Genomic DNA, 23,136 nt, shown 5'->3' with positions numbered 1-23,136 from the left:
AGAGGGACGGGATTTCTTTGGTCATCATTATTTTCTCCTTGATAAGAGTAGGACAGAAATAAAATTTAAGGACCCATTTCCATCCTCATTTCTTTATTTGATAAGTAAAATTTTATTAAACCACATAATTTAACTAGCTCAAGTACACAATAAGTATACAAGAGAAAAACGCCTAATTACAAACTCAAGTGGAAATGAGCACAAGTCATTTAGACTATCTCCATTACAATAATTTATTTATTTTTTTATAGGTTCCATCCATTACAATAATCGAAGCCCAAAACAACAAAGTATGATTTAAGAAGTCTTTAATCCCTCCCACAGAGCATTCTAAATTGTCAAAACAGTGCCCATTCCTCTCATTCCAAATACAACATTCCAACTAAGAGGTACTATCTTCCAAACATTGCATTTATTCCCTTTCCAACATGCCAGGAGGTTCACCACCCTCTTAATCATCACCCAAGCAATGCCAAAAAGTTATCAAAAACCTTATCCCACAAAGCCTTCGACACATCACAATGGAGAAGAAGGTGATCCGCTGAATAACCACCCATTTTGCACATGAAACACCAGTCCATTACAGTAACAGGTTGCTTTCTCAATTTATCCATCCTCATTTATTTTCAACAAAATAGTTATTAGTTCACCAAAGAAGGGGAAAAAAGGGACCAAAATCATTAGAATCCCATTAATTTTTTGTCTCCTCGACTAAAAACAGGTAACAACACAAGATAAGTATATCCTTCATTCAAGAACATCATAAAGTGAGCAGCATAGAAACAACGAATCAAAAAGCATGGTGAAAAGCTTAGCATCAAGCACCAGCTCAAATTTGTAGTTCTTAATTTCTTTCCATCTATCCCTTTTTTCCCTTCAATTATCTTTAAATATTAAAGATAATATTTAAAGATATTAAATTAAACTGCTATAAAAAGAATTGCAAACCAACCTTCATCCATAGTAAGTTCAAAGGACGCTGCATCGTCAGTCTTCTTTTGTGCCCCATTGATGACATCATGGTTGCTGGACTTTTACAATCTCATGCTTACATCACTTACGATGATATTTCAAAGCTCCATATCTGGAAAAAATATATATTGTTATCTAGTAAAACAAATTTTTTACTAATACAACTTGGAGACATCATAAAATATTCTGATGTCTTAACAATTTAAAATGTGAGCAGCAAATAGTGAACAACCGATTAACAATAAAAATCAGTTGTCCACAAACAACTTGATATATATTAAATTGGATAAGATATATATCTAGTTACATTCAAGTACACTGGACTATAATAATACTCGGATATGCCTGTTAGTTATCAGTAAGTAACACAAATTATCACTTACTTATAACATGTCAATGGCTGACCAAAGATTTGGGGACAAAATTTTAATGGCTGTTGTTTTGCAATCACCCCTAAAATTCACCTATATAAAGAAATGTGACCTATATAGGTTAAACTGTTTTGTTGGTTGCTTCCGTGTCCTTCTGATTGTCAACTGGAACATCATGCTAGCATATCTCAGGAAATTTTATTTTGATCGCTAAAATCCTATATTTCTCTAAAACTTTTGAGGCCTTCCCTACAGAAAAATCCCCCAGCCAAGTAATTGGGCTATGCCTATGTACTTGTCTTAGTATAAATTTCTTATAAATTTTTTTAGCATATAATCAAAGGGCTATAAAGAAATCTGTGTTACCTATTTTATTTGTCTTAAAATTTATATTTCTTATCTATAAAGAAAGGGCTAGACCAACAAATAAACTTAAAATTAATTAGTGTGCAGAAAATTCACATTTAAATCCTTAAAACTAGGGTTGTGGCCAACTCGGCCAATTGAAGATTTGTATTTAGAGAGTACTTACCTCTAAATTTTGAAGTCTTTCGAAATTGCCAATCCATGAGGAACCGAAACCATTGAATAAATATCAATGTGTCTTGGAGTGTTAACCATTTCCTCAAAAACTTCTCACGATCCAATCGTCGGGCCAAACCTTCTCTATATCCCCAGTGTTGACATATACCCCTTAATATATATATATATATAGTAATATATATATAGATATATTGTCCAGCTGTCTTTTTGACTAACAAAAAAGCACCCAAAATGTCAAAAAACACTCGACCCCCCCTTATGGGTCGGGGGAATCATTACACTGAGTCTGGCGATATGACTCAGTGAATGTGGGATGATCCTTAAAGAAAGCTTGCAGCAGCCTGTCATTTTGAATCGCATGCTGCCTAAGAGCTTGCACCTCTGATCTCACTTCATCCAGCTGACTCTTATAGTCTTCGGCATCTTTCTTATGTTGTTCAGCATCTTTCTTGTATCTTTCAATCTCAGACTGGTAGCATTGCATTTTAGCTTGGTCACGTTGTCTACTTGACTCGGGGATGACCATCTCCCCGAGTCCTCGTGCATATCCAGGTCGATGTCCGAGGACCTCCCTAAAGACCGTCGCTGCTGCCTCACCACTTCGTTCCTCTGGTTCTAGGCCATCCAATCTACCTTGCATCTCCTTCTACACAAATGCAAAACCTTGGAGATTATTAACAATCTACACAACCTTATGCTCTTATTTATTATTATCAGAAATAAACATAGATCAAGTAGCCAGGACTATAAGTACAACTACTATTGTACTAGTACTAGGACTAGTGTACTACTCACGTAAGTATCTTCAGTAGCATCTGTCACAAACTTATTCTTTTTCTTCGACCAGCGTGTCTCCTTATAGAAGTCCACCAAATTTCCATTCTCAGCGCGCTACATGTGTGACATATGAAGATTCAAAATATGTTTGAAGTTTGGAAAATTAATTTATTGTGATTGTCATTTGCAAATTAATCTCAATATTATTAAAATGACACCACTACCCAATCAATTAGGAAATAATATTGGGAAAAAAAAGGAATCTAATTTGGTTGGATTTGATGACAATATTTATTGTGGCCTATGAGTTCGGATATTTGGACAAGTGTAGTGAAGTGTAGCTATTTATATAGGGCGGCATCCTCATACCTTTTGCTCAAGTATTTGGACGAATGATTTACGTCCCGAGGTGTGATTAATTGCCTGCTTCTTTCGGTTCTCCCGGTTCTGGAATGACATTTTCTGTGATGCACGCACACCCAATGTTAGCAATAATAAACAACCGGATTTGCCTCAACTATATTGCTCCATTATTTAATGGAATGATTTATGGTTTATATAGTTGAAGAGCATATATACCTTAAAGGCATCACTGCCCCACCTGCCACACAACTTGACCCATACAAGTGGGTCCACCAAGCTTGTGCCATTAGCTAAAGCTTCTTCATGGCTTCCAAAGGATTGATAAATCTTGTGCAAGTCATGATGGAAGGAGTTGAAGCGCTTATGAAGTGCCTTCGTCACCGTCAACCGGTGGTTTTCCCGTTCCCAGTCTAACACGAAGTCAGCCTACAATAATCGGTGAATTAGTATATGTGCTACGGTTATACTAGATAACACACTTCCATAGTAACATTTCACTAGTAACACATAAAACTTACCCGAACACGGTCAATTAGCTCCTCTTTCATGGCTTGTGGGACATCAGTCCATCGCGCATAACTCATGTCACAATATTGTTTAACAATCCATGATACACGTGTTGTGAACATAGAAGCATGATCACAACAAGGGGCAGTCTCACCATCGTTTATCTTTAAAAGTACTTTCCCGTTCTTTCTCACCTTCTCAAACTCAATGCATCGAGCGGGCCCACGTTTTCATTTCCTCTGTTGCTGTGTTAATACGGGCTCCGTGGGGGCGTCTGTGGCTGTATTGCAAAATGATCAACAGAGGATTAGTGCATGTAATTATAAATTACATGAACTCTTACAAATGGGTTTAAATATGTCAACCCATTAAATATGTATTGAAAAAACACCCACCAGTTTCGGGTATGCATGAGTCTTCCAATGGGGCATGTTCTCTAGTAGGTGATTGTTCCCGCACTGGTGAGGGTTCTCGAATAGGCGCTGGTGTGGGAATTGGGCTGGTGGATGGTGGGGGGCTTGGGGGCTGTGTGGAATCATCCGAGGACTCTTGATTACACTCCTCAGGGCTATGATATGAGGATATTTTCGCTCCCCGTGGTCGGTTGTGGCGAGCCGAGTACGGTACATGGCACCTTGCACGAATACCTCGGATTCTCCCTCCGCCTCTAGAACTGGGTCCCGCTCGGTCACCTACATGTGTATGAGTTATGAGGATTGTAATAAAAATCAATATCATTCCATAAAATAATCTGAATGTCACAGACAGGATTCGAATAACTCCAAATATCCTACATTTTTATTTACTTTTGGCTAGACTAACCCTTACATTATGAGCATAATATAGACATGAAATGAATAACTTATCGATCAAACATATATACCTTGATAATTAATAGTGCTCCTCATGCCTCCAGCGTCAAGATGGGATTGCATGATTAATTGTGCAGCTTGAAGATGGCAACACAGTTTTGTTTTCTTGTAACCTAACCAAGAATATAATCAAACACATCATAAGTCAAACAAGTTTATTAGGTATTAAACATAAGAAAACACTGATGTTATGTTCTACATATTAGTTCAGTCCTAGAATTGGCACATCTGATACTTGATGGTTTTAAGCAAGTAAAACAGAAATTGGTATTTCATACAAATGAATATTGACTTGTCTATGAACTAGCACCAATTTGGAATAGGTAAATGAATGTACCAACCTCGAGCCATGTTTAGTTTCTAGCTTTTGATTATAAATCTGACATAGACTCTTCGTCTGTTGATAGGTCATCCTCATCTGAATATTCCCCTTCACTATCCGCATTTCCAGAACCAGAAGTAAAAATCTCATCATTAATAAACCCGGATGAAGATGCCATTTGATCATCACTAGCCATGACTTCTCGTGCATCAATATGGATAGGTGGTATATCAAGCCTATCAATTGGAGTTGACACTGGATTTTCATTATCACTCTGCACTGGTTCATAATAATATGATGACTCATTTTCTTGATCGGCCTCATTAGTATTTGATTCGCCATCATTAATATCTTCTATAGTAATTGACACTAACGGAATGTTGTATACATTCCTATTTGTATAGTTCTGCACAACACCCCAATTCCCTTTCGCCTTTAAATCTCTTATGTAGAAACATTGATCAGCCTGACAGGCCAACACGAATGGTTCATCCTTATACCAAGTCTTGTTCATGTTGACACTAATCATATGGTCATCCACCCGCACCCCTCGTTTTTTATCACCAACGTCAAACCAATCACATTGAAATAGGTACACCCGACGCCACTCCATGTAGCGTAACTCTATGATATTATTAATAACACCGTAAAAGCCGGCGTTATTCGTGTCCTCGTCCCCAGTCACCAACACCCCAGAATTTTGTGTACGACGGCGAAGTTCACGCTGCTTCGTATGAAACCTTTTTCCATTTATTATGCTTGCAGCATATGATGCAACCCAACGGTCAGGCCCGCAAGCTAACGCATAAAGATCATTGGACACATCATGTGGATTCTTGATACGATGTTCCTGGATCTATACCAAAATTGTTGAAAATTCACAACGTATATTTTCATCGTTAAAAAACATATCAAGGAAACCTATATGTTCTCAGTACGTAGATAAGGTTGGAAAATAACTTACACGGTGCTTGAACCAAGTTGGAAAGTCAGCTTGATGCGTGCGATCGATGCAATTTGAGTGTTGTACCTTACATTTCTCGTAGTGTTCCCTACATATGGAGCACGAAATCGATGAGCAAAATATTTGAAGTTATGGGCATTGAATGTATAAAATTTTGTATATGGCGAAATGGAAGTAGATGATCAGGTAAATTAGTTGATTCTTACTGTATATAGGGTCCAATCTCCGGACAATTGTTGAGCACATACCAGCTGGCTACCTTAAAGAGTTTGTCTTCTAATTGCACATTAGAAGCTATACCCAAGGGACGGACTTTCTGGTTGAAAATTCGGAATCCATCTATAGTTCCCTCTTCGTCAGCATCAATGTTTCGGTCCATTCGATTGAACTTCGTCTCAACATCTTGGAGGTATATGGAGCAAAATGTCAGGCATTCAGCGTGAATGTAGGCCTCGGCTATTGAACCTTCTGGTCGGGCTTTATTCTTAAATGGACCTTGGCTTTGAATTTGCCGAGATATCTCTCAAATGGGTACATCCACCTATATTGTACTGGACCCCCAAGTATGGCCTCACGGGGCAAATGAACAGCTAGGTGGACCATGACATCGAAAAAAGATGGAGGGAATATCATCTCCAATTTGCATAGAATGGTCACGATATCAGTTTGGAGCTGGGTCAGGCGATTCACATCCAGTGTTCGAGTGCACAACTCTTTGAAGAAAGTGCTAAGTTCAGTCAAAGCCAAGGCAATGTCACTTCTTAAAAACCCCCCAGTAGCAATTGGGAGTAGTCTATGAAGGAAAACGTGACAGTCGTGGCTTTTCATCCCACTGATTTTGCAATCACGTAGAGAAACACAATTCGAGATATTGGAAGAGAACCCATCTGGAAATTTGATATCGGACAGCCACTCACAAAATTTTTTCCTTTCATCTCCGTGTAATGTGTACAGTGCATGTGGCATTGTTACATGATCACCTTCACGCCTCAAATGTAATTCTTTTCTATAGCCATAAATCTCAAGGTCACGCCTTGATTTGATATTATCCTTAGTTTTTCCTGGACTGTTCATTAAAGTGAATAAGATGTTTTCAGCAATATTCTTCTCAATATGCATAACATCTAAATTATGCCGAAGTCGAAGTGTTGACCAATAAGGTAACGTGAAGAATATGCTAGACTTTGTCCAGTTCAGCTCTTCAGTAGTACGTTTTCTCTTCCTACGAGATTTGCTAAATTGAACATCCTCAATCATCTGCAATTGACCTAGAATATCGTATCCTCCTATTTCCCTTGGTGGCATGCGATGATCTTCCTTGCCATTGAACAACCCTTTCCTCTTTCTCCACATGTGATCAGGTGGTAAGAAACGACGATGTCCCATATAACAATGTTTTCGGCTGTATTTCAACCAATTGGAGTCTGTGTCAGCATTACAAGACGGACAAGCTAATTTCCCCTTTGTTGACCAACCAGAAAGATTCCCGTAGGCAGGGAAGTCATTTATTGTCCACAACAATGCAGCATGCAACATAAACGTCTCCTTAGTTGCTGCATCATATGTAGGGATCCCATATTCCCAAAGTTCAAGCAATTCATCGAGTAACGGCTGCAAGTAAACATCAATCTCATTCCCTGGTGACTTTGGACCAGGAATAATCAAAGATGTCATAAAGAATTGATCTTTCATGCATGACCACGGCGGCAAGTTATATGGGATAAGGATCACTGGCCAAATGCTATGAGGTTTTGCCAAGTTGTTGAAGGGAGTGAAACCGTCATAGGCCAAACCGAGCCGAACATTGCGAGGATCCACAGCGAACCAACTATGATGTTCATCAAATTTCTTCCAACACTCAGAGTCAGCCGGATGTCTCAGGCTGCTATCGACTATCGGTTGTTGATCTTTATGCCATCTCATATCACCTGCTATCTTCGTAGACATAAAGAGACGCTGCAATCTTGGTTTCAATGGAAAATGGCGCAACACTTTTTGAGGTATAACTCGTGATCCGTGTGTATTTGGCATCCACCTCGAAGCCTTACATACAGGGCATTCATTAAGAGAGGCATTTTCCTTCCAGAATAAGATGCAGTCGTTGGGGCATGCATGGATTTTGTGATAATTGAAACCCAACCCGCGCTCCAAAGACTTTGACTCCTCATATGATTGTGGCAAGAGTGTATCAGGGAAGGCAGACCGCAGTAGATCAAGTAGCATGTCAAATGATTTAATTGACCATCCATTGATTGATTTGATGTGTAATAACTTGACAATGAATGACAACTTCGTGAATTTTGTACACCCCTCAAAAAGAGGACGTCGGGCATCCTCTAGTAGCTTGTCAAAAGTAGTTGCTGGTGAATCTTCAGGTACTGGTGGCATATTTGGCACAACAGTGTTGTCTTGGGCCACATCAATAAAGGTCCCTGCTCGGATGTCATCCAACATATGCTGCATGTCATCTATGTAATCATCTTCTGGTATAACCTCGTCACCAATATCATCGTCACTGTCGTACGAGGTTGTCTCCTCCTCCCCCATGAAATATCCACTGCGTGTAATTTGGATTGATCCCTTTGATAAACAAATGCGTTTCCATCTCAAATATAGGCAGCCACAGATTGTTCAGGCATGTATGGCATGGACACCGAATTCGATCCCGTCCACAAGCATGATTTCGTGCTTGTGTGAGGAAATTTTTAACACCCTCGGCATATACAGGTGATAAGAGTCTATTGGGCTCGTTCATCCAACTTTTATCCATCTAAGACAAGTAATATGGTGGGCAAGAGATTTCGATAAACAAAACTCCGTCAACTTCCCTAACATTTATTACCAGGGGATGCTAAAGGACACAGTCTTCATTTATAGTCATGTATGGTTCAAGGATAATTGACAGTCTAAATAGAAATGAACCAGATGAAGATAATCAAGCAATTGGGCAGTTAAAAATCTAAATGGGTCTTGTTTATGACATTGTTGTTATCACATGTCAAGGGTGGTATTGGATAAGTTGCCATCTGCATTAAGGTCAGTTAAAAAGTGTGAATAATGCTAGCTACGTAGTCTGTAGTTGTACATATAGGGGTTTTTTTTTTTAAAAATTCATGGAATGACATTTTTCCATGAATATAGTATATTCATGGCTGGTCAACCCTTAAGCTATGGCCAACACTACCGTGTATACACAAAATAATTAGTAATAGATAATAAGATAAAGTATTAACAAATGACAATTTAGATCAAGCCATGAAGTAAGATAATTCATCACATGTCAATACTAAGAAAATACATGTGGAAATGTGATAGTATAAACTATCTGAAACAACTACATGTCCACCACCCTCACGAGTAGGGATATACCGATATGTATATATATATATATATATATATGTATAACTATATATATATATATCTGTATATGTATAGTAATACATATCCTGGAACTTTTATAAACTATCATAAGTAATGAGTACAACTGTGAAACAATCCCTATATGAGAACTACAGGCCAATTCCCTTTCAAATTTGAGAAGCTTATTCGTTGTAGATAGAGAATTATGAGAAGAATTGACAACGTAGGTACCCCAATGTCAGTTATAACAAGGAAGCATGGTTCTATTTATTTCACAAAGGCAGCATACATCCATATATGAAATTAGAGTTCGTGGAAACGAAAGTAAAATGAGGAACTAGCAGATGCACATGCTGGCGTTACCTTCAATAACCAGTAGACTATGTTCAGTTTCGGCTCACCCCTGGTTGAAATGGATCAACAAATGACAATTCTCAAAGGCTCAATGAACGCCTTGTAGCCTCAAAAGCACTCGACGTCCAATTGCACCCTACAAGGGAAAATCCAAGTCATTTTCAGTTTCAAGGCGAACCAAAATATATTTATCACTTCATTCATAGGAAAAAAATACACTAGAAAACTATAGACAAAGATTGTTGTTATCACAATATGGACTACATAAACCAAGTTGGGAAAATCATCTGCCATTAATTTCCTTACCTACTCTTCACTTGGGGAAAATAAACAATGAATTTACAACCTCAACCCATTTAACTTTCTGTCCATACATTCAGCAGTAAGCCAAATGTTTAAAACTCCTTATAGGATATCATGGTAAAGGAATTGTGTGAGGAAATTAATAGCATGCTTGTTGTCCACTAAAGGACATTGAGTTTTAAACATTCCAGATTCATGATGAAAAGGACTATAAGAATGTTCTAATGATTGGAAATTAACATTATTATGTATGAAACAAAAGTAGAGAAAACACTTCTGTTTTACCTGTCAAAGATTTTTGGGAAATTTTTACTAGCTGGCTATTTGGATGCTCAATGAGATACGTGTCATGCATACTCTCTGGTTCTGACTGCTGAAACCTGATTCTAATAGCTATCTTTTGAGGTTTTCTAGCTTGTTATGGTTTTGTATTAAATGCCCTAATTTTTATTCTGAAGTGGGTAGTATAAGCATGTCTCTGTATTGTGGATCAAATTCGCATTTGATCACTGAGTATTATTCTCTTAACCAGTATTGCTTTTCTGTATGTTTCTTTTTCCCTCAATAACTACCTCCTTATTATGGTTATAACTTGTAATTTCTACATTCTATGATGATACCTCACCCTCCGGATATTTTATTCTTGTTTTTATAGTGTAGATGGTTATGTGCAGAGCTGTTTAGATCTGTAATTGCTGTAATTATAAAGCCATCTTGCGACAGCACTTATATTGATCTTAAAGGTTAATGTCCTTAAGCATTAGATTCGTGATGGACAAAATTGTTTTAGAGGCAAAAGGGTACTTGAGGTAATTCATTTAAAGAGGGAATTCCATGAGTAGCTATTTCATGCTTCAATGTTATTACATTCCTTGACCTGTCAAAAAGTTAACAAAAAAAAAAAAAATCATTCATTTCTTACATGTTTTTAATGTTCTGAAGCTTGAAGATTTTTTATCCCAAAAGTAACTGTTGTTTTAGGAGGAGGTTTTATTTTTATTTTTTTCCTGGGTAACATTCAGTCCTAATCCGGAAAATAATTTAAAGTATTTCTTCCATGGTGTTTTCTTACGGCAAAACATATGTATCAGTTGGGATTGTCTTATTCATGAACACATGCAAAGAAGCATGGTTACATTAATTCAATGTTCATGTATATATAGACAAGTAATCCAAATATGATTCTAAATGATGCTTAGTTTTTTATTTGGACTTCTTTTTCAATATTATTATTGTATGAAAGCTTATTACTTGCACTTATGCAATTGATAAGCACTTATTACTTGAATAAGTGCAAGTAATAAGCTTTCATACAATAATAATATTGATCTTAGAGGTTACTTGGACTTCTTTTTCAACATCTTGCGACAGCACTTATATTGATCTTAAAGGTTAATGTCCTTAAGCATGGTTACATTAACTTCCTTCACGTATGCGCTGTTGTTAATCGTATTTGATGTTAATATAGCAAAACTCTCCGATTCTTGCAGCTCGGCTGCAGTTATGGACTTCCTGGGATTTCCTGTATATGCTTGTAGGTAAATCCTATTTGTTGATCAAGACTGTGATCTTTACTTTTGCTGAATCTTGTTTATACATCTGCCTAGAAGTGCTTTAAAAAGGAGTAATTTTCGTTGTTTTGTCTCTCTCTCTTCTTCCAGCCATCACTTCTAAAATATTCAAATCATATTGCTGATTTGAATAAAGAAAAAAACTGATTTGAGGTTAGCTGATTATGAACCTTCTATACTACAGCTGAAAAACTTTCTATTTTGATGCTTAGTTTTCAATACAAGTTTGGGTTTTAACTATACTTAGGACCCATTTGCAGATGTGATATGTACTTAGTTTGATGCTTAATTTGGGTTTTAACTAATACTTAGAACCCATGTGCAGAAAACTATATGTGCTTAGTTTGATGACAAAGCCATTTTAAGCTGCAATTCATTTATAACAATTTTCTTATAAGCATGCTACACAACAGACATTTGTGTCTGGCTTTTTGCCCATTATTTTAACAGGCTTCGACTCACCTATATTATCCTTCATACTAAACCAATTCCAAATATCAAAGCAACCATTACAAGTAGGCCAAAAGTTGAAGTTTAAATAATGTAAAGCTTTGTTGAACATATTTGTAGTTGTAGAAAGAAAGATGAATCAAAATAGAAAGAAGAAGAGAAGCCAATGTATTTTATTTTGGAGGCAGGTAATGAAAAAATGCAAAGAAAAGAAAGAAAGAAAGTTATACACAGAACAAGACATCATGCAGATATTGGGAGAAAGTATTGATGCTTTTAAAAGATGGAGAGAAAGACATATTAATATTAAATCCATGAAGATTACGAATATAACTTGCATTTTGTCAGTAAAATTCACACGCCAATAGTTGTTAGTTGTGAACAACTTAGGTCCTTAACATTGTAGCCACACGTTTCCATTCTTAGAAGTCTAAAAACCAGTATCAAAGGTCAATTATGCTACAATAATTCTATCCATGAACATGCAGAAAAATAACCTGCAGTTCAATCCATATACCTGAACTGCCCACATATATGAGGGAGCTTGGGGACTTGAAGCCAAGAACCCATGTGGAGGTATAGGAGTGAAGAAGGAAATGAGAAAATCAAACCAATGAAAGAAGGAAACAAGCAAACAAACACAAGCTCATGAACATTAACCTAATTATTTGGGAACATGAGGGGTGTAAATCTCTGAAGTACCAAAAACAGAGTGCATAGCAAAATATTCACCACAATCATTATGACAGCTAGGTGCTTTAGTACTAAGCAATTCTCTTAAACATCCCTCATTTAACCTCAGTCTTCTCAACTACATAAACCAAGCATACTAAAGTTGAAGAAAACATGAGAAGAAACGTCTTGTGTTTGTGAAACTATAGCATAACCAGCAAGAGTAGCTCAAGGTTTCCCAAAAATTGCAATTGAACACCCTAGTATGTTAAAAATCCTTGGTTGATAACCCAAGGCTAGAATAATTGAAGAAAATAGTTGAAAAAATACAATCTCATCTCCAACCAGGTTTAACACATATAGATAAAGGGTTAAACATAGTCAAAAAATGATTCAAACCCAAGAAAAGGCAATCTTATATCCAATCAATTATATATCATCTGAATGTAATCCAAATTTTAATGGCAGCTGGCTATATACATATATATAAACAAACTCTAGCTGAAAGTGATCACTTAATGTGTTAATTCACTCACCAAAAAATTAAGTCTTCCAGATTGGTGAGACAATTTGTGACATCAAAGTAAAGCCTATGGATCTAAGTTGCTCCTCAATCAATCAAGTAAATCAAATATATATGAGTTATGCGATGTGGTAAGAAAGGTGTGGCACAAATCCCTAAAATAAATGAAGTTATTTTTATCAGGAAATGAAGAAATAGGAGCTGTTGATTCTTAAAGAGGCAAGAACCACTTGCAAAGGTAACCACTGGTTTTAAGTTACCTAGTTTAAAGTCATACATGATAGATTATCTGATCATATTAGGCTATATAATATAAAGTTGGCTCCTGCAGCAGTCCAGAATATATAAATTTGATCTCCACGACTGGAAGCATGATGCATGCATGGGATCATCGATTAATAGTTATGTACATATATTTATGACCAAAACGTATACACATATCAAGTGAAATTTGGTATGGCACAAAAATGAGGTATTTAACGTGGCTAGAGGTTTAAGCATCAATTAAAGTGGCCAGATACTATATTGTTGGTCTGTTGTATATGTTGTTTAATATAATTTGCGGTTAGATGTATTATTGTGAGCTGCGTGAGTTATTGTACATCTTTAAGTCTGATGAAGTTCATTTATTGTTTAGCTAGAGATATATCTTTGACAATATTGACATTCAATCATGTCAAGTCAACTACACAAAGTTAGAGTTCAGAATTCTAGTGGAATCAAATATTAGAATCCTAGCTGTTAGCATAAATCTTTCCATTTATTGTAGATTGCATTCTAGCATCATTAACAGCAAGACCGTATATATGTATTAGTTATATTCAATTGGTTCTCTCTATTGAATATGTCTTATTCAATAGATTAGAAAGGCAATAACAGTTTTGAGCCTATGATATAAGAGAGGAGAAAAGTTTAAAATCCTTTCCCCTCTCATTGCGTTTGATGATAAGAGAGGGAAAAATATACAAATTCAACCAACATCACAGTAAAACAAATTTCAAACATAATTACCTAGTTTTACCCGGATGAATCACGGCAGAATGTGCTCAAAGATGCAAAGGGCCCCGAATACTGACATTCAATTGCTGCGATGAAAACCAAATGCAAAGTAAAATGATCAGATTTTATTTCTTAGTGCAAGCAGATAATAATTTATGAAATATTAATAAAGCAGATGAAAAATGAATTTTCTGATCCATACAATCAATCTGATTATCATTCAAAATTAATCATAAACCAATTACATAACCACCAAATCAAGATGAAGCAAAATAAAATTAAATACCCACAAAGGGGGTCAAGAAAAATGAATGGAAAATACATGGAGTGTAACTTATAATGAGTTTCCACATTTAGACATGTTTGGCATTTCATGTTCACGAGGATGTTGCTTAAAATTAATTCCTCCACTTCTTGCATCCAATCTTTAGCGTGCAATTAGCAAAAGGACGTACTGCACTGGTTTAAAGATTACAATAATTTGCATCGCCCTGGATTTAATTAAAAAAATATTTAAATTAATCATAGATAGAAAGAAAATATAATAAAGATTTGTAATCAGATTAAATCATATGGATAAAGCTCACTATGAGAAAAGTTTCTGATGCTCCCACAAATATGAATTCTTTTTAGTGGCATTAAGAATCATATTTGTGGGAAAAATTCTAAACCCAGCAAATTTATTCCTTCGTAATCGCTTGTAAGATATAAGTTGATAAATAAGAAATATATTTATCCCACAAAAGGCCAAAGTCGTGGGAAAATGGGAAACACCAAAAATAATAATAAAAACTTGTCTAATATAAGACTAAAAATATATATACAAACCTTGGAGATTCAAATTGACACTAATAACAATTTCATTGAAAAATAACTAAAATTGTACTAACATGTTTACAAGAAAAACTCCTAATGAGAACCCATGAGCAAGAAAGAGTTTAGTGCAGCATGCTTTGGCACTAAGAGAGCAATATTCAAGTGGAAATGAAATATGTTGTAACTAACCTAATTAAGAATAGTAGACAAGTCAGATTTAGATAAAAAGAATTGATATTCATTTATTTAAGTTGAGAATAGCTAAAAGTAAATTAGCAATTTCCTTATCTATTACTAAGCAATCTCTAATTGATCCTATTACTAGTAATAAGCAATTCTTTTGCTAATAAGAAGGTTGGAAGAATGTTGAAATTTTCAATAACCATTCCATGCATCCAACAAGTTGCACTTCAGTGCATGTGAACGTGACTCAAGTTTCATACCAGAGTATATAACTGAGTTAGACTAGCTCTAGGACTCATCCAAATCTATGGAAGAGAAAAATATAGTAGGTATAGTTATAAGCAAACCTCATTGTCCAGATGTTCACGAGCCTTTGACACTTGGGGTTCTGTCCAGTTTTCAGATTGGGATGGCTACCAATCTGAAAACAAAAGTAACAAAAAAAAAAAATTACAAGGAGAGAAATGATCAGAGAATGAACAATTGCATCGTCTTGGATTTTATAACATAAAAATATATATTTACAATCATAGATAGGAAGAAAATATATCAAAAGATACTCCCATGAAATAAAATATATGATTTAACGTTCAATGAAGATGGAAAAAGCTGGAATAATTTAACATTCTAGGAACATGTGTTGCCTATCCCTTGATCAAATATTGTTCAACACGTGCTCATACAAATTGTAAATTTGTAAGTTAGAATGTATTCCATCTATGAAGAGTACTAATGAAGATGGATAATTTATACTAAACTCACTTCAAAACATAAATCTATATAATAAAAATGTGTATATATATATATATTGTTTCAGAGCTCGAAACAGAGAAAACAACTATATATGTATATAGTTGCTGGTGCATTATTTTTCTTGCAGTGAGATGGGAAAATTTTTATATTTCTCTCTTTTTCTTTCATGCTTATAAGAAAAGTATAAGGATAAAAGTATTGAACAGGTAGAGTGCAGTAAATGAAAGAAGGAAATTCTATTTGGTTGGATTCTCTTGTCATCCTCTATACATCCAAACAAGTAACCTATATATTTCTTAAAACCAGTAGGTGACAAAATTAAACTCCTATATCTGGCATCAAAGAATAAAACAAAAGATAATAAAGCCAAAAGTTCAGCTTTATGTACATTCTGCACAAACACAGTAGGCTAAGGGATGAGACGCTCTCTCCATCTTAGATTTTCAGTTTCCATTTAAGCTTTTCATCAAAACCTTCAAACTTGTGCTCCTTTGAGGATTGTATTTATGTGATTTTCTCACTTTGTTTTTATTAATTTCCTAGTCTCAGTTTGGTCTTTCGCAATTTGTTCTAATGCACGAGGTTCTCATTGATAGCAATTCTATGTTCTTTTTTGGGGTTGTGTAATATAAATTTTTTACTTTCCAACCTTGTCAAGAAAATAGATGGCTTCTAGGCTCCTGGAGATTATTGGACCTAATTGTTAACGCCAATTAGCGTTGCTGGATTGTTCTTTATGTAACAATTAATTAAATTTGCGGTTAGATGGTTTATTGTGCAAAAAGCTTGATTTATTGTACATCTCTAAGTCTGGTCTGACTTCATTTAGTGTTCAGCTAGAGAAATTATTTTTAAAGGAAATCATACAATCAAGAATCAACTCAATTACACAAAGTCCAAGTTGGGAGTTCTTTAATGCCAAGTTTAGAATCCTAGCTGTTACAATAAACTTTTCCAAACAATTGTGAATTGTATTATTGCCAAATTTTACAGCAAACCGTACATATGTAATTGTTTCCTAAAATAGGTTCTGTGATTGTATATGTCCTATTCAATAGTCAATAAAAAGACTTTACAGTTATGAGCCTATGAGCCTATAGTCAATAAAATCTTTTCCCCTCTCACTGCGTTTGATGACAGAATTGAGAAAAATATACAAATTCAACCAACATCACAATCCATCCAATTTGAAACATACTTACCAATCTAGGTTCCAGAATTACTAATAGGATGTGCATGTTGATGCAAATGGCTACGAATCCTTAGTCTTCAATTGCTGCGATGAAAACCAAATGCAAAGTGAAATGGGGCGATTTTATTAACAAGAAAGAAACAGAGCATAATTTATGAATTCCTAATAAACCAGATGAAATATGTGTTTTCTTATCCATACAATCAATCTGCCAAGCTTGAAAAATTAATCACAAGCAAATTACATAACTACCACTCAAGACCAGCAAAATTAAATTAAAAACCCACAAAGGGGGTAGATGTAGAATGATTTGAGGAAGAAAGGTGGGAGCTTTGGGGTTGGGAGGTCAACGAGAGAGGACTGTAAATGTTAATTTTGGGGGTCTTAACAGTAAGTGAGGAGGAGGGACTTACGAGTTTGGCCTCGGCTGCATTAAGGCGTCTCCATCTCTAAGCAGCTTCAATGGCTTCTCTTTGCCTTGAGTGGTGCTGCGTCAACGAGAAACGATTGGACTTCCCCTTGCTGAGAAGGTCATGTGCAAACGAGGGTCTTCTGATCTTGTTGAATTTTTGAGACTGTGAAAGCAGAATTACAAAGAACAGAAAGGAGAAGGCAGTGTGGGGAAATGATGAGTGGAAAATGGGCCAAAATGAGGCGGGGTTTCAGTCACCTGAGCTTGCCGGCGACGAGCTTGGTCACTATTGGTGCTCTGGTTCCAAGTGCCGAAGGTGGTCGTGTGTAGATTAGGGCGGGGGAAATAAGTTGGGGGGAAACTTAGAAGTGATTTTGGCGCCCTTCCCTCCTAAGTCGACACTAAATCAAATGGATGTCGAAAATAATAAAAGTTGCGGCGCGGATTGTCGTTGTAAAAGCCTCTTATAATCGCCGCTGAAAAGCTTTTAATTAGAAGGCGCCAGCTTATTTTTAGAACTGCTCGGCGTGTTTCTAATCGCAGCCAAATGTATATATATGGCAGCGTTTTATTTTGCGGCGATTATAAACTCGCCGGGAAAAATATGATTTCTTGTAGTGAAGGTGCCAGTTGCATTGTAACACTGAGTCTAGTATTATGCGAAAGGTGATGATAACCATTACCTAAGTTCCTCTACATCTGCGTTCCCACCCTGCACAACCCCCCTCCATCCCAACACCCCCCCAACCCCCCACCACAACCAAAAGAAAATAAAAACAAGAATTGAAAACTAAATAGTAATCCCCTCCAATGCATCAATAACTAGATATTAACAGTAAGTGTCTTTGACAGTAACACCTTGTCTCAGCCATACCTATCTTATTGTGTTTTGGACTAGTGATGAGTTGCTTTTATCCATTAAGGTGGTTAAGTTATTGCAGTTTGGTAAAAAAGAGATCTTCTGTCATTATTTGATGAATATAAAGATTCCATTTACTATCAATGCTCATTCACCTTCATTTAGTGGGGTTTAGATTGGATATCAAGTTGTTAAACCTTTCACCACAGCACAAGTGGCCGTCCTCTTAAGTAGAAATTGGTCTGTTGCACTCTCATTGTGAACGTAAGAAACATTTAACCTGCAATCACTAACTTCATTGTAATTGAGCTCATTTCGGCAAAGCTAGGACTGATCATTTTATGTGTAGGGTTTTGCATCAAACATTAAAGGAAATGGAATTCCCCACAATTCAATACTTAGCTTTGGCTTGTTTTATTCTACATTAGAGCATCCTATCTTTTATCCTATTGCAAGCGTAAGCAAATCCATAGGAAAGCCAAATTCAGAAAAAGCCTTTTTTTGCGAGCATGTGTTTTCATTCGAATTTTAAATGCTGTAGTGTTTTTCTGTTTCCCTTCTATTGGATCATTTCTTAAGCATGCGCATGTACTGAAATTCAATATAATTTATGTATTCCTTTTTCCTGCCGGACACATATGTCTATTACCCACATCCATCCAACTGAAATATACCTTTTACAACACATTCCAAGCAACTTGGTTATACAAAAACTGCCAAGGTCTTTTGGACCAGGTGGCATAAGGCCCTGATCTCTAAATGGAAGAACAGGTTCGAACCCCCCTACCCCATGTATTGAAAAAAAAAAGTTATACAAAAACTGCTATTTTATTTACGTTTCTTTCCTTTTTTTCGTTTCGTTGACACTTCTACGTCATATTTCCTATTTGGTTGTATTAATAAACATTACATCTTGTAGATGTTATCAGATTAGTAGTTGGGTTAGCTGTATTCACAGCTATTTTTTCGTCATGGGCCCTTACTTTTGCAATTGGAGGGGAGCGTCTCTTCGGACCTGTTTGGGATCAACTTGTAATGTACAATCTCGCTGAGAGATTAGGCTTGACTGGCCCTCTTCTCGTGAATTTCATCGGTCACACAGTTTGCATTAGCCTTTTTTTCCCTTTTTTGTTGGGTATTACAATTTACAGGTGTTCCTCTGGCTCTATTTTGAACACATGATTCATGTATATATGTTCTGATTGAGGCTTTCTAGAACCTTTTTGTTATGAAGTTGATATTGAAAGCCTTATTTTACCGCAAGTAATGTCCTTATAACTGCACTATCGTATTTGTCGGCCCTATCGTATTTATATGACGTTATATTACTTATAATATAACGTAGTAATTATAAACTTCGGTCATATTTACTCGGCTATTGGATATATGTTGATTTGTGAATTTGGAATGCTTGATATTGAGCTCCCAACGAAAGAGGATACATAGAACTTGTAATACAAAGAGCCACAAAAACTCTCATACAAGTTTTTGTTTTTCGGTTTTTTCGTTTCTATTTTGTGCAGATTTATTCAATTAAAAACTTTTTATCATGCATACTCTAATTCTACAGCTGGGATTTTAGTTGAAGCCAAGACATGAGACAATCATAGTTTAATCTCTCTACTCCATATCAAAATTTATTCTTCATTGCATCCAACAGCCAAACCAGAGACAATCGAGTCATACCCGTCGCAGGAGTGGATCAATGCAAATTGAGGCCTAAAGTGAAATTAAACTAAGTCATTCGTAATTATAAAACAATAAAATATAAGTTATTATATGGAATATTTTCAAAATTTTTAATAAAATGAAATTTTATTTAAAATCTTTAAATAAATTTTTTTTGAATTTATATTTAATACAATAACTTAAAATGAGGCTTCAATGTAAATTTTATACCTCAACTTAGCAAGATCTTAAAAAATTATTTACAATATAAATAATTCATTGTATTAAATATTAAATTTAGCATTTTAGAGCCTTGCACATTTTGAAAAATATAAAATTTATTAGAAATTTTATTTAATAAAATGGTTTTTATTTTTATTTTTTAAAAAATTTTAAAAAAATACCTTATTTTAAATTTTAGAAGCCTTACATAGGGTGGAGATTGGCCTTACCATTGAGCTGGCCCTGACCCATCAGAGCAGGGCATGATCACCTTCCAACTCCACAGATTGCTTTCCCAGCATCCCCAAATTTGCCTAGTTAGTTGCCTTAACAAACCGTTTGTTGATCATCCGCTAGCTGTCCAATCGATAAAGATTAAACAAATTGTCTGACTCTTCTGGAGATAAAACGTTGCCCTAGGCAAAACTTTCCCTCCCCTCCATCTGGACAACTCTTCATAACTAACATGCTCCTTTTGTGAATGCATGCAGCGTACCCAACCGTTCATGAATATTCTCACTATATATTATAGTATAGAAATTAAGCTAGCATAGAAATTGCTAGAAGTACTTGGAGATTGGATGAATATCGTTGAATTCAATTATTTCTTCTCCTTTTTATTTTCTTTTGTATATACTGTTCTGTTCTCTCCAAAAATAAAAAATAAAAAGATGATTTTTTGTGGTTAATATTAAAAAGGTGGTACAAAATCGATAGAAAAGATGCATGTGCCATATCTCTGTTATATTTGTACCAACACCGAACGACTTGGTTTTATTTGCCTCATTACATTTAAAGGCCATCCAGCGGTATGTGGGATACATGACCATTGATGAAAAGCAGCAGAGAGCTCTCTTTTACTACTTTGTTGAAGCAGAAACAGAGTGAGCTTCCAAACCTCTAGTTCTTTAGTTGAACGGAGGGTAAACATGGCTACAGATCCTGGGAGAGAAGGAGGACAGAGAGAGAGAGGGAGGGAGGCAGGGGTGGGGCTCGATGGGAGGGAGGGAGGGAGGGGAGGGAGTGAGTGGTTTCCTGAGGGAGGGGGAGGGAGGGGGGGCTCGACGGGAGTTGGAAAAAAAAATTATTCCTCTGCATGCAGTCACACGTTTGGTAATATGTGGTGTGTACGTGGCACACCTCGATTGGTGGCCGTTATTTGGGAGAAATTGGTTAAACCGGCCTGAAGTTATTCTCATACATCAATTCAAATACATCAACGTAACAAGGCAATAATACGGCATTATATATATAACTTAATTTAAAACAAAGAAAGGATACAGATCATAACCCAAACAAAAGAAAAAGGTCAAAAAAACAAAAAACAAACACAAGCATAGGATATCGCTAGGAGAACGAAGCGTAGTACTAGAACCGTAAGGAAACACACTAATTCCACGGTTAAAATTTCAAGGATAAGGATGCCTGCAACCCCGGTCGTAATTAGTACATGGTTTCTGTTTTTTACTAGGTTTAACATTAGTAGTGCAATATTGAACGGTATCTTGGGGTTTCCCACAAGTCTTAGCGGCTGGGTGATTAGGATCGCCGGTGCCGCTAGTCCCTTTTTGAACACCATCAAGAATCCGACTTACATAGGGGTTCATCAGGAACCCCAACTCCAACTCCAAGTCCTCCTCGATAAGGCATTCATCGAGGCGGCCGTCACTACATCGGAAACTGGTATTGCTCTTAGCAAGGACAGCAGGACTACAACAGTATGCGTTAAGGAGCATCATGATCATCAGCAGCAGCAACATTGCTAGGAATGCAGGAGTAGCTGGTCTCCCTCCCTTAGGATTACACATGACCTCCATTTCAGTATTCCTTGATCTTTATTCACTCCAGCATGTAGCTGATCTCCCTCCCTAGCCTTCTCCACTCACTCACAGTACACACTCTGTGAACATGGAGAGGGTAGAGTACTTATATATATAGTTGAATAAAGAAAAAGTGATGATGAGCAGATGACGAATTACGGGATGCGTCACAAAAGCATATATATTAGTAATTTTATTTGGTTTACTAAGGCTAACACATCCCACGCGCTTAAAATCTTGATTTTGGTTGAATAATAACAGAAGGTTAATTGTTTACGTTGGCCTTTTCGGAGGAAGATCAGCCAACAGCAAATTGGTTATTGTCATTGTGTGTTCAAAATTCAGATTAGTAACAAAGTGAAAGCGGATAATTAAGGACGTCTCTCGCTACAATAATTTAGCTCTAACAAATGGGTCCGGCTTGGCTTGTGTACCACCGCTTTTGGTCTGGACCCCTTTATTTATGCCAAAAGATAAAGTGCTATTCTTATTTTTTTAGAGTTTTGCTACGTACAAACACAGTCGCGTACTAATTTGTATACTAATACTGATTTATTCATACTTAAAATTTAAATTAACATTATTTTCAATAAAATCTACTTTTTAACTAATCACATCACATTAGTGCACAGATTAGTATACAATTATGCTTGTAACTATATTTTTCCATTTATTTAAGCTATTATAGATAAAATAAAAAAATTATGATTTTTTTTTAAGAATAATGACCATTTCTGTAGAAGTACTAGAATTAGATATTTTATAATTGGTACGTTTTGGTGTATCATTTTAAAATATTCATCTTCTATAAGTTTAGAATGCTTAAGTTGTCACTTGGACAGTGATTTGAGATAAAAAGTAAAAGTTGAATAAAATATTATTTTTTAATATTATTATTATTTTTTAATTTGAAAAAAATTTAATTATTTATTATATTTTATGACAAAATTTAAAAAAGATGTAATGATAAAATGAGTGAGATAAAATAAGATAAGGTAAAATATTTTTCCTATCTAAATGGAGCAGTCTATAGTAAATTTTCTTAAAAAAGAGTGAATCCATTGAAAAAAAGTGAAATGATTATAAATATTTAACATATAATTATATATATATATACACACACATTCTCGAAAGCATTTTATAGATGTGTTAGGGTGCGTATACGTAAAGTTTGGTCATTTTTTAATCTTATAGAAAAATAAAATATAATAAAAAGTGGTACATTTAGAAGCCCTACATGGAGGTTTTTTTTTTTTTTAAGAGCTTTGTTACTAATAAGTCTCACACA

The 23,136-nt window shown here is 35.7% G+C and overlaps 1 long non-coding RNA gene and 1 pseudogene across 1 annotated transcript; one reads left to right on the top strand and one right to left on the bottom strand.

Moving 5' to 3' along the window:
• Positions 1-21,794, top strand: part of LOC122304525 — a 36,146-nt pseudogene extending 14,352 nt beyond the window's left edge.
• Positions 3,244-3,791, bottom strand: LOC122303393. The gene is made up of 2 exons (XR_006240662.1): positions 3,545-3,791; positions 3,244-3,452 (listed from the first exon to the last, which is right to left on the bottom strand). It is a non-coding gene; the product is annotated as an uncharacterized LOC122303393 (long non-coding RNA).
• Positions 21,795-23,136: the final 1,342 nt, after the last annotated feature.

Source organism: Carya illinoinensis, chromosome 3 (assembly GCF_018687715.1).
Source record: "Carya illinoinensis cultivar Pawnee chromosome 3, C.illinoinensisPawnee_v1, whole genome shotgun sequence".
NCBI lineage: Eukaryota > Viridiplantae > Streptophyta > Magnoliopsida > Fagales > Juglandaceae > Carya > Carya illinoinensis.
This window is presented reverse-complemented; position numbering and strand designations above follow the sequence as displayed.